The sequence below is a fragment of the Ranitomeya imitator genome, chromosome 1, assembly GCF_032444005.1.
Source record: "Ranitomeya imitator isolate aRanImi1 chromosome 1, aRanImi1.pri, whole genome shotgun sequence".
In the NCBI taxonomy this organism is placed as follows: Eukaryota; Metazoa; Chordata; class Amphibia; order Anura; family Dendrobatidae; genus Ranitomeya; species Ranitomeya imitator.
Window position 1 is genome coordinate 745,640,338 of NC_091282.1, and position 19,210 is coordinate 745,659,547.

Genomic DNA, 19,210 nt, shown 5'->3' on the forward strand with positions numbered 1-19,210 from the left:
AACACGCTCCCACAAACACTGACATGTCTCGGTGTTTTTCAAACGGACACACGGTCCGTGAAAACACGCTGACATGTGCAGAGACACATTGATTTTAATGTGTCTACGTGAGTCAGTGTCTCCGGTACGTGAGGAAACTGTCACCTCACGTACCGGAGCCACTGACGTGTGAAACCAGCCTTATGCTGTGTGGTGCCAGGAGTTTGCTCTGCTTGGTTCTGTGTTCCTTCACCCAGGCTGAGAGTTTGCAGAGCCGTCTGCTCTGCACCTTGCAAACTCCACACTGACACACCCAACCCTCTGCTGCAGGGGTTTTCACCAAAGAACCTATGGCCTTGGCCACATGGAAAACCCTGGCCGGGGAAGAAACGGACCACCCCTCTACCTTCCTGTAGTCCGTTTAAAAACTAAAAGCCAATGGCTGGTTTTCCTAAGGGAATGTGCACACGTTGTGGATTTTGCTGCAGATTCACAGCAGCTTTCCCTGAATTTACAGTACCATGTAAACCTATGGAAAACTAAATCCACAGTGCATATGCTGCGGAACAAACTGCGCGGAAACGTAGCGTTGTTTATTCCGCAGCATGTCAATTCTTTGTGCGGATTCTGCAGTGGTTTACACCAGCTCCATAATAGGAATCCGCAGGTGTAAAACCGCAGGTGGAAACCGCACGAAATCTGCAAAAAAATTTCTGTAAATCTGCGGTAATTCCACAGTGCGGGTTACCTGCGGATTTACCAAAATCAGACCGGAAAAATCCACAGAGGAATCAGCAATGTGTGCACGTGGCCTAAATCTGCTTTGGACAAATAGCTTGCCCAAGACCACGCCTCACTTTTAGGCCGGAGTCACACTTAACGTATGAAAAAAAATTGGTTCGATTTTCTCGGCCTAGAGATGCACAAGTGTTCTCCGTATGGTCATACATGTGTAATCAGTTTGCAATGCGATTTTCTCGCACCTATGTTTCCGCATGACATGCGCATGGCTTTACTTTTCCCACTGCTTTTCCTCATTGAATTTAATGGCACAGTGGGCTGAAATTAGAAAAATATGTGCGTATTTCTCACAAGTCACATTGATGGTTCGTGTGGTGTCCGAGTTTTTCTCGCACCCATAGACTTGCATTGGTGAGACTTGGGCGATATACGCGTACAATCGCAGAATGCTGTGATTTCACTCGCACGCTGAATACACCCGAGAAAAAAAAACTGATGAGAGCTGCCTCATAGATTAACACTGGTCTGAGTAGTACGCTATGTTTTCTCGCATAGCACTCGTCCGTATTGTACACTAGTGTGACTCCGGCCTTACTCTGTATTGCAATCACAGCTATGCCTGTGACTGCAATGCACTCCCGCAGCCTCAATATGCGGCTTTGCACATCCTGGGAGACAGATAGCGAACCTCGCATATGACCCCGGCCATTGCCTCACACTACTCGTATCCCCTCTCCATCCTTAAAGGGTTATTCCCATTTTGGCAAAGTATCACCTATCTGTGGGATGGGAAATAAGTGGCCAAGGGTCAGCCCAATGGGACTCCAATGATTTGGATAATGAGGTTCCGAAATGCCATTTTTAAAATGGAAATTAGCACATGAACCATTCTAACGGGGAATAAGCGATGACTTACCAAGTCAGGAATAACCTTTTATAGTAATAGTGATTGAGAGGGGGGTTATTAACAGGCATTTATAGCATGTAACATATACAGCATGTATCTATACGTGTGTACGATATATCTAGAAGTGGAAATAATTGTGATAACATTACTTGTATGTGTGCAAACCAGAGAGCTTACGGCTTCATTATTATGTATTGATATATTCAACATAAAGCTTCATTGTGTTCCAACAAACAAGGGTGGAGAAGAAAAACAGAACATAATACACACAGGTAAATCGCCCACACTGAGAAAAAAAAGCTAGTACTCTCCCTCAGCGAGAATTCTCAGGTGCCATCCTAGCTGCTTCTGTTTTTTTTTTACCTCATACTTTTTTTTTCCTGAAGCAGGTAAACTGTCAGAACTTTTTTTTAGCCATTGACTGATAAAAGTTGGATGGACCTTCGAAGTACAAAATCTGTCTTCTACAGGTCTCCTGTTTTATATAGACCCCCATAGACCTTAGGAGCAGAGCCTGACCAGCAATATGCTGAAAAAAAAAAAAAAAAAGAGAGAGGACAGCACCTCCAAAAATCATACAATAGTCTAATGCCTCTCGGCAAAAATATATATAGCTGAACATGAAGGTTCTTAGTTTAATATTCTGATCAAACAGTGTGAAGCCCACTGCCACGTCATGGCAAACCTCGTAGTGGGTCCTACCCCCCTGACGAAGCGGAGCCGTGCGGCGACTACCGCCACAGCAGCCATGCATCGGCAGAGCAGACAGCCCAGAGTTTCCAGATCGCTCTGCTCCCAAAGTAAAAAACCACAGCAGCAATGGTCGCCACACAGCACCAACGGCAAATGAAAGGAGTCCCCATCGCCCCCAAGGAGTGGAGCCGTGCGCCGACCACCGCCACAACGGCAATGCAGCAGCAGGGCACATGTCGGATCTTTTCCTGGGACCGAGGAGGGGAAAAAATAAAAATCACACTCTGATCACACTCTTTACGTCGGAATCCCTGAAAAACTGTTTTCCTCAATAGAGCCATTTAATTGGACAAAGCCGATGGAGTCACAGTATGGCCTCCATCCTGGCATATTCGCCTTTTTCTGACATATACAAAAAACATGGCTAACCACATTAGTGTATGTTGGTGGGAAGTAAATTCATTTTGACATCACTTTTGGCCCCTTTGAGAATAAAGGAGAACGGGGTTTGAATGTTTGCTTTGACCTCCTATGCTAGGATGAGGGTCCTAGAGGAATGAGCTTGTACGACAATACTTCCATACATCCATGTGTTGCATAGTGCAGATCTGGGACTATTTTATATAGGAGAAATGCACAACTGGCTCCATCGTTAGGCCTTTAATACATAGCATAGCCTGTACATAGCAATGCTTCTAGGGGACAGAAGAACATCTTCATAACAAGGGGGTCCACATATGAAATTGGAGGCATACAGATGAACAGTATGGCCTTATAGTTGTCAATGAGCATCATAATATAGCTCTGTACAACTTGGGGAGTGCAAGAGCAGAATTACGGTAAGATAGCCTGAACCTTACATTGGCATGACGTGATAGAACATCCAGTTCCATAATATAGGAAAAAACAAAAGTACCGTAGTCCACATATACATATGCTACACACAGCAAAATGCAGACGTTACATTTTTACTTGTCCCTGCCAGTATAAAGCTATGATTATCCCATAATACATGTCTCATTCTGATATTAACAGGCCGGAGTCTACGATCATTTTGGAAACCGCTGCTAGGACTCTCGGCATAAACAATCCATAATCTTCCTAACAACCACAACACACCAAGCATGTGCTGGAATTCCTGAGGCATTGACTGGGCACCGGCAGCCAGTGGGAGGTTGGAAATCGGAGGTCCATGGAGATTATATATCAGTGGCAGCTTTTAACTTTTTTCCTGCCAGATAAGTCCATCATTTTGTATCCAGAACTGAAATACAAAGTTAGGGACAATGTCTTCTTCCAGTGCTCCTCTAACGTGTACAGCCGGCCCGACATGCACAAAAAAAAAACGGAAGATCTACAAGGATCTGCTTAGGAGATGCTGAAGGACATGCCCTACTGGTCCCTTTAGTGATCACTAAAGGGACCAGTAGGGCATGTCCTTCAGCATCTCCTAAGCACAAGTTATTAGCGCCAATATACCCGCCAGCAGGCAGCTCGGTCTCCCAAGTTCCTACCCACACAAACACAAGGCTTGGCTAAGCATATACAGTGGGCACGGAAAGTATTCAGACCCCTTTAGAAATGTTTGCAAATTTAATAAAAAGAAAAACTGAAATATCATATGGTCATAAGTATTCAAACCTTTTGATCAGACTCTCATATTTAAACATTCAAATAGAAAATAGCGCCTCATATGTTGGTGAAAAATCGCAGTTCTTTTATTCTGCCCTTTGTGTGGCGACGTTTCAATCTAGATTATATTTTTCAAGCATCTTTAAGTCACATGCTGTCCATTTCCTTGTGATCCTCCTTGAGATGGTTCTACTCCTTCATTGGAGTCCAGCTGTGTTTAATTAAACTGATAGGACTTGATTTGGAAAGACGCACACCTGTCTATATAAGACCTCACAGCTCACAATGCATGTCAGACCAAATGAGAATCATGAGGTCAAAGGAACTGGACAAGGAGCTCAGAGACAGAATTGTGGTAAGGCACAGATCTGGCCAAGGTTACAACAGAATTTTTACAGTGCTCCAGGTTCATAAGAGCACAGTGGCCTTCATAATCCTTAAATCTTAAATGGAAGAAGTTTGGGACCACCAGAAGTCTTCCTAGACCTGGCCATCCAGCCAAACTGAGGAGTTGTGGGAGAGGAGCCTTGGTGAGAGCTAAAATAACAAAGGAGTGGCTTCATAACAACTCTGTGACCATTCTTGACTGGCCCAGCCAGAACCCTGACCTAAACCCAATTGAGCATCTCTGGAGACACCTGAAAATAGCTGTCCACCAACGTTCATCATCCAACCTGACGGAATGGGAGAAGATCTGCAAGGAAGAATAGAGGAGGATACCCAAATCTAGATGTGAAAAATTTGTCTCATCATTTTCAAGAAGACTCATGGCTGTACTAGCCAAAAGGATGCTTCTAAATACTGAGCAAAGGGTCTGAATACTTATGACCATGTGATATTTCAGTTTTTCTTTTTTAATAAATTTGCAAACATTACTACCTTTTTTTTGTCAGTCAAGATGGGGTGCAGAGTGTACATTAATGAGAAAAAAAAGAACTTTTTTTTTTATTTACTTATGGATGGAATGAAACAGAGTGAAAAATTTAAAGGGGTCTGAATACTTTCCATACCCACTGTATGTGTGTTCAATGGGTGGACTGGAGTAAGCCAAAGCTCCATGGAGAGAAACAAAGAAAAAGAATAGGGCATCCATCACTCCCCCAGTATCATCTATTGGTGGAAAGTTGAGAAGTCCTATATACAGTATGTAAAGGTACCGTCACACTAAACGATATCACTAGCGCTCCGTGACGTTGCAGCGTCCTGGCTAGCGATATCGTCCAGTGTGACAGGCAGCAGCGATCAGAATCCTGCTGTGATGTCGTTGGTCGCGGCAGAAAGTCCAGCACTTTATTTCGTCGCTGGACTCCCTGCAGACATCGCTGAATCGGCATGTGTGACGCCGATTCAGCGATGTCTTCGCTGGTAACCAGGGTAAACATCGGGTTACTAAGCGCAGGGCCGCGCTTAGTAACCCGATGTTTACCCTGGTTACCAGCGTAAAAGTAAAAAAAAAAAAAAAAACACTACAAACTTACCTTCAGCTGTCTGTCCCTTGGCGCTCTGCTTCTCTGCCCTGTGTCAGCGTCGGCCAGCCGGAAAGCAGAGCGGTGACGTCACCGCTCTGCTTTCCGGCCGCTGTGCTTACACAGGGCAGAGAAGCAGAGCGCCGAGGGACAGACAGCTGAAGGTAAGTATGTAGTGTTTTTTTTTTTTTTTTACTTTTACGCTGGTAACCAGGGTAAACATCGGGTTACTAAGCGCGGCCCTGCGCTTAGTAACCCGATGTTTACCCTGGTTACCGGCATAGTTGGTCGCTGGAGAGCTGTCTGTGTGACAGCTCTCCAGCGACCAAACAGCGACGCTGCAGCGATCCGGATCGTTGTCGGTATCGCTGCAGCATCGCTTAGTGTGACGGTACCTTAAGAGTATGTTCCCACGGTCGGTAAACGCTGCGGGTTGAACGCTGCGTACATCTGCAGCGTCCAGATGTTACAGCATAGTGGATGGGTTTTCAAGAAATTCCATGTCCACTATGTGTGCACCGACAGCTGTGGATCACCTGCAGAGACGGATATGCGGCTCGTCTTTCCAGACCGCAGTATGTATATTTATCTTGCAGAGACTTGAGTCTCTGCAAGAGAAATATCACCCGTGCAATGTATTGGACGCTGTGATTCGGCACGGTTCAATGAACAAATGTGGATTCACCTGCGTTGAAAAGGTGGCAGCACTTTGGACAGAGCGGACATGTGCTGCATCCAAAGGGCTGCCGATTACTGACCATGGGAATGTAGCCTAAAGGTACCTTCACACATAACGATATCGTTGCTTTTTGTGACATAGCAACGATATCGTTAACGAAATCGTTATGCGTGACAGTGACCAATGATCAGGCCCCTGCTGGGAGATCGTTGGTCGCTGGGAGTGATCAGGACCTTTTTTTGGTCGCTGATCACCCGCTGTCATCGCTGAATCGGCGTATGTGACGCCGATCCAGCGATGTGTTCACTGGTAACCAGGGTAAATATCGGGTTACTAAGCGCAGGGCCGCGCTTAGTATCCCGATATTTACCCTGGTTACCATTGTAAAAGTATAAAAAAAAAAAAACAGTACATACTCACATTCCGTTGTCTGTCACGTCCCCCGGCGTCAGCTTCCCTGCACTGGCTGTGTCAGCGCCAGCCGGCCGTAAAGCAGAGCACAGCGGTGACGTCACCCCAGCGACCACACAACGACTTACCAACGATCACGGCCAGGTCGTATCGCTGGTCGTGATCGTTGGTAAGTCGTTTAGTGTAACGCTACCTTTAGATGGTCAGTTACTCCTGCTGAAATCAGTTGATTCAGATGACTTTTCTAAAGACTCAATCAGAAGTCCATTATTCACTGGTAGAACTTGTTTGTTTTTTATTGTAATTTTTATTGAAATACATTTTACATTTTTACAGGAAAATAAAAAAGTAGCCATTTTACTTTTTTCACTCTCATTTATAGGTGGTCAACCAATCTTATTCTATAATAATACTTTTAACATTTGGTTAAACATTTTCAAGTATATAAAGAGTAAAAGGTCATGAACAAACCAACACAGACTCAGACAAAAGGAAAGGGGGGATATAATATGAAATATTATGACCTATTAATATTCATCTCATAGAGGTCATATATTTAACATGGCCCAAAAGAAATGAGTGGAACTCACTACTTCCATAAGGGTTTGTGCACACAACCGTATAAATCAGACTAGTGCTATCCGTGATTTTCATGGACAGGACTCAATCCATATTATTCTATGGGGCTGTGGACATGTACATGCACGATTTTCCTCCGAGATTCAGATGGCACTCGCCCATTCATGTCTATGGGTCAGTGAGTGAAAAAACTCAAACCGCACTCGGATGACATCCAAGTGAGGATCAATTTTTCACAGACTGACTGCATGGAGAAGTTGTAAAAACTTTGTTTGTGGGGATCATAGATCATGGACACCTCCCCAATACTATTTTATAAAAGCAGAAATACCCTTTAAATTACTGTCAATTTAATGCATTTAAAAAGGAGTTCTGCACACGGATGACAAATGAGAAAAAAAAAAAAAACTTGTTTGAGTTTTCTGGATGAAACTTGGACGATTTTTTTTTTTTTACGCTCAGGCGAACTTCAACTAACAGACTGAGATACAGTTTTAGTCCACGTTTAGTATTTGGTCAGTATTTTACCTCAGTATTTGTAAGCCAACACCAGGAGTGGGTGATAAATACAGAAGTGGTGACATGTTTCTATTATACTTTTCCTCTAAGGCTGCCGTCACACTAGCAGTATTTGGTCAGTTTTTTACATCAGTATTTGTAAGGCTGGGTTCCCATTGCGTTATGGGACCGTGTTAAACGGACAGCGTTGCACGGCGAAATTAACGCCGTGCAACGCGGCCGTTAACGCGCCCATTCACGCTAATGGGAACGCGCTTCACTAGCGCGTGCCATGTTCGGCACGCGCTAGCGACGCGCCGGTGATTCCTGGCGCGCCGCGGACGCTGCTTGCAGTGTCCGAGGCGCGCCCGCGGTCCGTTCCCCGCTCTCGCAGATTGGGGATCTGCGAGAGCGGGGACGTTACCGCGACCCCGACCGCAGCCCCATAGAAAACATTGCGTTAACGCAATCCGCTAGCACTAGCGCTAAACGGATTGCACTAACGCAATGTGACCCTAGCCTTAGCCAAAACCAGGAGTGGGTGATAACTACAGAAGTGGTGCATATGTTTCTATTATACTTTTCCTCTATTTGTTCCACTCCAGCCCATGGGCGGCGTACGAGGAAGCCATCATGAAAGGGGGTTTGGAGCCAGGGATAGGTGAAGCGGGGGTTAATTCAGTAAGGGGGAGGGAATTACTTGAGGAAATGGGGCTATAGTGGTGGTGTGGGGTGGAGCCTGTCACTTCCCGCTCAGGAGGCAGTTGAGCAGTCCCGGACACCCGCTTTCTTTTCCTGTTGTTGTTCTTAAGTCGGGTTTATTCAATCCTTTGGGTCATAGTGGCCATAGGCGGAGGGGGAGGGGTCCTTGGAGTTGGTGCTAAATTGGCCTGGGGGATCCGTTGGGATATGGATTCTTCAGTTGGTATAAGTTTTGGTTTCGGTGTCTGGTGGTTTGGGGGAATCTTGGCAACGGTGGGCCACATTCCTAAGTTGGAAGTAGACAATTGGTAACCCTCCGGGGTATTTTGGTGCTCTCGAGCCAGGGGGGTAACGGCTGAGAGTAAACTATGGTTGGGTTTCTGTCCACTAGTTTATCCTATGGTTAACACCAGATTTTTAGCTTCAAGGACCCCTCCCCAGCTTATTATTATACTGTTATATGTTTTGTTTGTTTATCCAATTTGGGAGTCATGTCGTTATTTTGGGTTGGGGGAGAGGGTCAGAGACCCATGAGAGGGTGCTTATTACCTGGGTATCGACAATACCAATGTCATGGTTTTTGCTTATAAACGCACCCCGTGCTTTGTATGCTATTTAGTAATGAGCAAACATGTTTGGATAAGGTGTTATCTGAGCATGCTCGGGTGCTAACCGAGTGTCTTCGGTGTGCTCGAAAAATATGTTAGAGTCCTCGCAGCTGCATGTCTCTTGCCCAGACAGCACATGCAGGGATTGCTTGTTTAGCGGCCAGTCCCGGACCCCCGTACACCGCTTTGCGGCTGTTCCCGGGCCTCGTACACCATTTAGTGGCTGTTCCCGTGCCCTGTACACCAGTTAGCGGCCGTTCCCGGGCCCCATACACCGGTTAGCGGCCGTTCCCGGGCCATGTACACCAGTTAGCGGCCGTTCCCGGGCCATGTACACCAGTTAGCGGCCGTTCCCGGGCCATGTACACCAGTTAGCGGCCGTTCCCGGGCCCCGTACACCAGGGGTGTCAAACTGCATTCCTGGAGGGCTGCAAACAGGTCATGTTTTCAGGATTTCCTTGTACTGCACAGGTGATAATTTTAATCACCAATTCATTATTTGTGTAGGTGATTAAATTATCACCTGTGCAGTACAAGAAAATCCTGAAAACATGACCTGTTTGCAGCCCTCGAGGAATGCAGTTTGACACCCCTGCCGTACACCATTTAGCTTCCGTTCCTGGGCCCCGTACACCGCTTAGCAGCCGTTCCCGGCCCCACTGAAGTGAGGAGCTGAGCTGTAGCACCTAAGGATAAATCTTAAACAAAGTCCTGGACTACCCCTGAAAAGCATTATTCACAGTCACATACCATTGTTTTCAATCCTAGTTTTATCAGTGTTTCAGCACTTTTTACCTACAGCATTTCATTATCAGTTACTGACATCACAGTGACGCCATCCATGTGTTGTCAGTGATTTTCACAAACCAAAGACTTGTATTTTGATCCATGACTCCAATCAAAACTAACATGGTGTTTGATTTTTTTTTTTTTTTTGCAGACACATAGACTTTCATTGGCGGATTTTTTGCTCAATACGCTGACAAACGCAGCATGCTGCGATTTTCTACGCCTGTAAAATACGGCCGAGAAATATACGGCAGATAGGAGCTGCCCCGTAGAGAATCATTGGTCCGTGTGCAAAGCGTTGTTTTTGCGCCTCTCATACGTCCGTAAAACTCTCTAGTGTGACGCCGGCCTTAGGCCTCATTCAAACATTGGATTTTGTTCACGTACGAGAAAATCGGACCGATTATTCTGATCAGACCGTGGTACGAGTGACATCTGATTTTCTCGTACATGGAGAATTTTTTTAAAAAATTCTCCACCTTCTCCATTCTGACAGGTCATGAAAATCTCTCGGATGACATCTGAGTGTGGTCTGATTTTTTTTTTTTTTACTTATTTTGATCTGACCCTCGGATCAAAATTGGACGTGTCCGTGATATTTTCCACTGGCCTATTGGTCCAAAAGGAAAGAAAAATAAAATCTCATGTGAATGGTCACAGGTACAAGTGCTATGAGTGACAAACACAATCATATGTGGAAAAAATGAGGCCTACGAAGGTGCAGCCCTTTAGAAAACAAGCAACTTTCCTCAGTATGACCTAGGGATACATGACACAGACAATAAGGCCACGTTCACACGTTCAGTATTTAAGTATTTTACCTCAGTATTTGATGGCCAAAACCAGGAGTGGGTGATAAATACAGAAGTGGTGACGCGTTTCTATTATACTTTTCCTCTGATTGTTCCACTCCTGGTTTTGGATTACAAATACTGAGGTAAAATACTGACCAAATACTGCTAGTGTGAACATAGCCTTAGGTTTATCATAGGGAACTGCCGGGTGAGCATTTCTCTACTGCGCAGGCGTACGTCCATCTTTGACTCACCAAGGGTGAACCTACTCTACTAGAAAAAAAAAAGCAAAGTGACAACAGAGCAAGTGTGATGGAAACACAAATGCCGGATCTGGCACCGGTAGAAACCAGCGTTTTTCCCCAGGTGTGGGTGGGAAAATCAAGACCGAGCTTGGCGAGAGGCAGCTGCCAAACACAAATCAAAGCGGCTCATCTCCCCCAGTGAGAATTAAAAAAAAAGCCCAGGACCCTGCAGTGAGCGAACCCGGCGATATCATCTATTATTCAGAGCCACAGACACAATCTACAGCATGGACGTCCCTACAGCTGGCATTTTTTTTTCTATCCCTATAATAATAATAATAATATTCCTATAAAAAAGGGAAACCGCTCCCCGCCTGGATCTCTCCTGTCAGAATGTAATCATTAATCCTTTTTTTTTTTTTTTCCTTCTCTGCTGCTGAAGAACAGTGGAAAAGGGATGAAGGGGGGGAGGGGAGGTTGATCACCACCACCACAGCAGTAGCAGCATTGCCAGGCCTGTAGGGGTTAACACACGCACAGTTGACAGAATGGATGGGAAGATGCTGCAAGAATAGGAAGATACAACATACAATGTATCCATGCAGAATGTCAATAGGGCTGCAACATTGGAGCAAGGGCTGAGCTCAGCTGCAGGCCATGATCGGGGCGATCAGCTGCTGCCAGGGTAATGCCACCCGTTGGCCGGGCACCTACCTGTCTCCGGCTCTGTGATCTGGGGGCTCCAGGAGCAGAGGCTTCGTCCTCAGCTGCAGACCTGAGGGTGTACGGAGGCAGGTGATGGGTGCACACAGCTCCACACCCTCTCCCCTCCTGCAGACACCCTTCTCCGCCTGCACTTGCACGACAGGTTCATGACATCACCAGCAGCCAAGCCTCCCTCCCCCTCCGCCTTGGAAATCCACGAGAGGTGACATTTTTTTTTCCCCCCTCTGTAATGGAGACTGCAGACGCCATCTGCTGGGTGTTGCAGAAAGCTGTCACCCTCTACCTGAAGCCTGGGAGAAATAGACATTGTCTTTTTTTTGTTTTTTTTAAAGACAAGGCTCCTTTAAATTTGAGCAGGAAATAAAATGACAAAGAAAATAAAATGGTGTATGGCTCCATACAGAATAATGTGCTCCACATAGCGCTCCATACAGAATAATGTGCTCCACATAGCGCTCCATACAGAATAATGTGCTCCACATAGCGCTCCATACAGAATAATGTGCTCCACATAGCGCTCCATACAGAATAATGTGCTCCACATAGCGCTCCATACAGAATAATGTGCTCCACATAGCGCTCCATACAGAATAATGTGCTCCACATAGCGCTCCATACAGAATAATGTGCTCCACATAGCGCTCCATACAGAATAATGTGCTCCACATAGCGCTCCATACAGAATAATGTGCTCCACATAGCGCTCCATACAGAATAATGTGCTCCACATAGCGCTCCATACAGAATAATGTGCTCCACATAGCGCTCCATACAGAATAATGTGCTCCACATAGCGCTCCATACAGAATAATGTGCTCCACATAGCGCTCCATACAGAATAATGTGCTCCACATAGCGCTCCATACAGAATAATGTGCTCCACATAGCGCTCCATACAGAATAATGTGCTCCACATAGCACTCCATACAGAATAATGTGCTCCACATAGCGCTCCATACAGAATAATGTGCTCCACATAGCGCTCCATACAGAATAATGTGCTCCACATAGCACTCCATACAGAATAATGTGCTCCACATAGCGCTCCATACAGAATAATGTGCTCCACATAGCACTCCATACAGAGTGCGAGACCGCTAAGTCATCTGGGTAATTTCGCAAGGCATCCTGGGAACGCAAGATTGCGGCAGCCGCGCCCCCATCGGCACAGCATCGTTGGATCCCAGGAGGCGCAGAGACAGGACGCTGAGGAGCAGCGACCAGAATGGTGAGTATGTTAGAACTACAAAGGGCCCTCGGATCGTTAGGTGAGTATGTTTATTTTTTATTTTTAAACCTGTGACATACGTGGCTGGGTAATATACTACGTCACTGGGCAATATACTACGTGGTTCTGTGCTGTATACTATGTGGCTCTGTGCTGTATACTACGTGGCTGGCCAATATAATACGTGGCTCTGTGCTGTATACTACGTAACTGGGCAATATACTACGTGGCTCTGTGCTGTAAACTACGTGGCTCTGTGCTGTAAACTACGTGGCTGGCCAATATACTACGTGGCTCTGTGCTGTATACTACGTAACTGGGCAATATACTACGTCACTGGGCAACATACTACGTGGCTCTGTGCTGTATACTACGTGGCTCTGTGCTGTATACTACGTGGCTCTGTGCTGTATACTACGTGGCTCTGTGCTGTATACTACGTCACTGGGCAATATACTACGTGGCTCTGTGTTGTAAACTACGTGGCTGGCCAATATACTACGTGTCTCTGTGCTGTATACTACGTAACTGGGCAATATACTACGTCACTGGGCAACATACTACGTGGCTCTGTGCTGTATACTACATGGCTCTGTGCTGTATACTACGTAACTGGGCAATATACTACGTCAGCGGGCAATATACTACGTGGCTCTGTGCTGTATACTACGTAACTGGGCAATATACTACGTCACTGGGCAATATACTACGTGGCTCTGCTGTATACTACGTGGCTCTGTGCTGTATACTACGTCACTGGGCAATATACTACGTGGCTCTGTGCTGTATACTACGTAACTGGGCAATATACTACGTCACTGGGCAATATACTACATTGCTGTGCAATATGCTACGTGGCTCTGTGCTGTATACTACGTGGCTGGACAATATACTACGTGGCTGGGCAATATACTATGTCGCTGGGCAATATACTACGTGGCTCTGTGCTGTACACTACGTCGCTGTGCAATATACTACGTGGCTCTGTGCTGTATACTATGTGGCAGGGCAATATACTACGTGTATGGGCAATATACTATGTGGCTGGGCAATATACTACCTGGCTGGGCAATATACTACGTGGGCTGGGCAATATACTACGTGGGCTGGGCAATATACTACGTGGACATGCATATTCTAGAATACCTGATGCGTTAGAATCGGGCCACCATCTATTACAGAATAATGAGCCCCATATACTACTCCATACAGAATAATGAGCCCCATATACTACTCCATACAGAATAATGAGCCCCATATATTACTCCATACAGAATAATGAGCCCCATATGTTACTCCATACAGTATGATGAGCCCCATATATTGCTCCATACAGAATCTGCCCCCCCTCCCCCCCCCCCATATATTGCTCCATACATATTATGGGCACCACATAGTGCTCCATACAGAATAAGGAGTCCCATATAATACCCCATACAGAATAATGAGCCCCATACATTGCTCCATACAGTATAATGAGCCCCATATATTGCTCCATACAGTATAATGAGCCCCATATATTGCTCCATATCTATATATATAATTGCCTAAGGGTTTTTCCGTCTGTCTGTCTTTCTGTCTGTCTGTCTGTCCTGGAAATCCCGCGTCTCTGATTGGTCGAGGCTGCCAGGCCTCGACCAATCAGCGACAGGCACAGCGACGATGATGTCATAATGGACGTAGACATCCCGCGCCTGATTGATCGATGCCGCCAGGCCTCGACCAATCAGCAACGGGCACAGTATCGACGTAGATGTCATGATGGTTGCCATGGCGACGATGATGTCATAAAGGTTGCCTCGACCAATCAGCGACGGGCACAGTCTGCCACGAATTCTGGAATCATCATTGTCCATATACTACGGGGACATGCATATTCTAGAATACCCAATGCGTTAGAATCGGGCCACAATCTAGTAGTATATAATGAGCCCCATATATTGCTCCATACAGTATATTGGGTCCCATATAATGCTCCATAAAGATTAATGAACCCATATATTGCTCTATACAGTAAAATGAGCTCCATATATTGCTCCATACATAATGGACCCCAAGTAATGTTCCATACATTATATGATGGGCCCCATAAGATGCTCCATATATAATTATCCCATATGATACTCCATATATAATGGGCCCCATATTATGCTCCATATATAATGGGCCCCATATATAATGCTCCATATACAATTGGCCCCATAAGATGCTCCATATATAATGACCCCATATGATGCTCCACATATAATGGGCCCCATATCTAATGCTCCATATATAATTGGCCGCATAAGATGCTCCATATATCATGACCCAATATGATGCTCCATATATAATATTCCCATATGATGCTCTCTATATAATGGGCCCATATAATTCTCCATATATAATGGGCTATATATGATGCTCCAGTGTATAATGGGCCCCATATAAGATGGTCCAATATATGATGAGACCCATATAATGGGCCCTATTTGATGGTCCCCATATATTTCTCCAAACATAGAAAAATAAAATGAAATACTCTACTCTCCTCGCTGGCATCTGCTCTACGGTGAACTCAGCATCGGTGTCTTCCTGCTCTCTGCTCTGCGACTGTCCAGGCAGAGGGTGCACACTAGTCACGTTATCGAGCCCCCTGACCTGAATGTCATAGTCAGAAGACGCGGAAGACACCATAGCGGAGGAACGAGGAGAGGTAAGTATTTCAAGTACCGGAGCCCTGAGCAAGCGGGGGGATGGCCCATTGGCGGGCGCCGGGCCTGGCACAGGCACCGGACTCCCATAGCACGCTGGTGTCCCTCCACCTGGGGCCCCGTAACTTGCCCGGGTGCTGATGCTGACCCTGTGTGTATAACTTTTTTTTATTGACATCAGCATCGCATTCATCAAGTTATACATCATTATATTAAAGGGGTTGTCAAAGATAATTAAAAATCTGCACACTGACAGCAATAACGGTGAAAGAAATGAGTATTTTATACTATATATTCAGCCTTTTTCTCTGTTCTCCAATTGTCTCTGCAGGTTTTCTGTATATGTGACCTCTGCAGACAGTCATTGGCCTACAGTGGTACACGCAGGGGCATAACTGCAATAGGTGCAGGAGTTGCAATCACATCTGGGCCCTAGAGCCGAAGGGGTCCAAAAAGTCCCTATATTCTATATAAAAAGACTAATGCTTTTAAAGACTTGCAATAAATATGGGCCACGTTAGACCTTTTGCAATGAGGCCCATGAGCTTCAAGTTACGCCACTGGGTACACTACACATTGGATATATGGGACACGACATTTGCAACAAGGTAAACAGGAAAATAGCAGAACTAAAAGGCCAAGTATTTATAAAAGAAGCACTCCTCTTCATTATCCTCCTTCCATCAAAGTTTTTATGATCTTAATATATTGAAGTCATCATATCATACAGCACTGTGTACTTACAATTGCTCATTTTGCCTTTCTACCCAGCTAGTTCTTCTCTACTGATATCTATACTGATTGGAAATCTACTTAGTGGCTGGTGTAAATAAGTAGGGGTGCCATGTCCTGGAACCCCATCAATCCCAGATTACCTATCCTAAGGGTAGGTCATCAATATGTCAGTCCTGGACAACCCCAAGTATTATTATGTTTGGTTGCTAATTTAAAGAAGTGGTCATGAATTCAAAGAATGTACTTTAATATTATCCTTCTATATTATTTCTAAACACTCTTTTTCGGTGACTACTTAGTATCTCCGTACATACTACACTCACACATACAAATGATACACCATTTGAATGATAAACTTGCCCCCTTCAGCAAGAAAATAGCCAAATAAACCACACATCCACCATGTGATCACAAAATACAGTTTAAACATTAATTTTCATATACCTGCAGTAAGGAAAAATGACCTGCAGGTGGCACCACACTACCCAAAAGCACACTACCACAAAGCTGCTTACAGACATCACAAACAAATCCTAACATTTGCCTTGGGGGCTTTCCAGCTTGCCGAACTTGGAGAATTGCACACTTCACTGCAGGTGAGTCACATATGCAAACACATTTGTAAACATGCACTGCCTATTCAATTGCACACTTGCCCAGTTTATACTCCACCACACACCCAAATGATACACCATTTCAAAGGTCAAATTACCTGCAGGTGGCATTTGCCTTGGGGTCTTTCCAGCTTACCGAAGAGCTTGCCCAGCCTTTTTCAGGCAAATTCGAGGATTGCACACTTCACTGCAGGTGAGTCACATATGCAAACACATTTGTAAACATGCACTGCTTTTCCAGTGATTACTTCGCCCCACACACACAAACGGTGAGTCACATATGCAAACACATTTGTAAACATGTACTGCTTTTTTGGTGATTACTTCGTCCCACACACAAATAATACGCCATTTGAAAGGTAAACTTGCCCCATTCAGCAAGAAAAGACACAAACAAACCACACATTCACGATTGTATCAATAAATACAGTTTAAACATTCATTTTCAGAAGCCTGTAGAAAAAAACAATAACCTGCAGGTGGCACCACAACCTCAAGACTTTTTGTAGCCTCTACTTATCAAACCAATTTATTGTATTATCAATCTACATATATAAATACCTCTCTGTGTTCATCATCTCATTAAATACATTAACATTTGACCAGCTTGATTTTCCTGAAATTGCCTGCGCCCCGACAACCAATGTGCGAAAATTTTGCACGGGCCAACTAGTATTTACTAAGAATGAAAAAATATATATATTATTCCTAAAAATCCACCACTGCTCCAGTGGTGCTTAACGGTCTTTGTCGGTTGTCCTGCAGTGATGATGTCACATTCATCCACATGCTTGATGTAACCTATCACTGGTTTTATTACATGTAGGCAACACCACCAAGGCCAGTGATTGGTTGCGGTGGTCGCATGCACAGCACACATACAGCACAGCACTGCTACACCAAAGTACATAAAGACCAACAAGGATCCCTGTAGTGGTGGCTTTCAAATGTGAGTTATGGGCATTTTTTTATTTTGTTCGCTTGGCTCGAATTAATAAAAGGCATCGTGTGGCCATAAATCCTCTAGAATACGTGTCATGGCTGTGAACTCAAGATACAGTACAGACCAAAAGTTTGGACACACCTTCTCATTTAAAGATTTTTCTGTATTTTCATGACTATGTAAAATTGTACATTCACACTGAATGCATAAAAACTATGAATTAACACATGTGGAATAATATACTTAACAAAAAAGTGTGAAACAACTGAAAATATGCCTTATATTTTAGGTTCTTCAAAGTAGCCACCTTTTGCTTTGATGACTGCTTTGTACACTCTTGGCATTCTCTTGATGAGCTTTAAGAGGTAGTCACCGGGAATGGTCTTCCAACAATCTTGAAGGAGTTCTCAGAGATGCTTAGCACTTGTTGGCCCTTTTGCCTTCACTCTGCCATCTAGCTCACCCCAAAGCATCTCGATTGGGTTCAGGTCTGGTGACTGTGGAGACCAGGTCATCTGGCGTAGCATCCCATCACTCTCCTTCTTGGTCAAATAGCCCTTACACAGCCTGGAGGTGTGTTTAGGATCATTGTCCTGTTGAAAAATAAATGATGGTCCAACTAAACGCAAACCGGATGGAATAGCATGCCGCTGCAAGATGCTGTGGTAGCCATGCTGGTTCAGTATGCCTTCAATTTTGAATAAATCCCCAACAGTGTCACCAGCAAAGGACCCCCACACCATCACACCTCCTCCTCCATGCTTCACGGTGGGAACCAGGCATGTAGAGTCCATCCGTTCACCTTTTCTGCGTCGCACAAAGACATGGTGGTTGGAACCAAAGATCTCAAATTTGGACTTATCAGACCAAAGCACAGATTTCCACTGGTCTAATGTCCATTCCTTGTGTTCTTTAGCCCAAACAAGTCTCTTCTGCTTGTTGCCTGTCTTTAGCAGTGGTTTCCTAGCAGCTATTTTACCATGAAGGCCTGCTGCACAAAGTCTCCTCTTAACAGTTGTTGTAGAGATGTGTCTGCTGTTAGAACTCTGTGTGGCATTGACCTGGTATCAAATCTGAGCTGCTGTTAACCTGCGATTTCTGAGGCTGGTGACTCTGATAAACTTATCCTCAGAAGCAGAGGTGACTCTAGGTCTTCCTTTCCTGGGGCGGTCCTCATGTGAGCCAGTTTCTTTGTAGCACTTGATGGTTTTTGCCACTGCACTTGGGGACACTTTCAAAGTTTTCCCAATTTTTCGGACTGACTGACCTTCATTTCTTAACGTAATGATGGCCACTCGTTTTTCTTTACTTAGCTGCTTTTTTCTTGCCATAATACAAATTCTAACAGTCTATTCAGTAGGACTATCAGCTGTGTATCCACCAGACTTCTGCACAACACAACTGATGGTCCCAACCCCATTTATAAGGCAAGAAATCCCACTTATTAAACCTGACAGGGCACACCTGTGTAAACCATTCCCGGTGACTACCTCTTGAAGCTCATCAAGAGAATGCCAAGAGTGTACAAAGCAGTCATCAAAGCAAAAG

The 19,210-nt window shown here is 44.9% G+C and overlaps 1 protein-coding gene across 3 annotated transcripts in view; it reads right to left on the minus strand.

Annotated features, from left to right (window-relative positions):
* Window positions 1-11,578, minus strand: part of CEP170B (centrosomal protein 170B) — a 90,829-nt gene extending 79,251 nt beyond the window's left edge. For all 3 annotated transcript variants that reach the window (XM_069734185.1, XM_069734193.1, XM_069734177.1), the window contains exon 1: window positions 11,438-11,578. The gene's annotated coding sequence lies outside the window, so the exon portion shown is untranslated. The remainder of the gene's footprint in view (window positions 1-11,437) is intronic.
* Window positions 11,579-19,210: the final 7,632 nt, after the last annotated feature.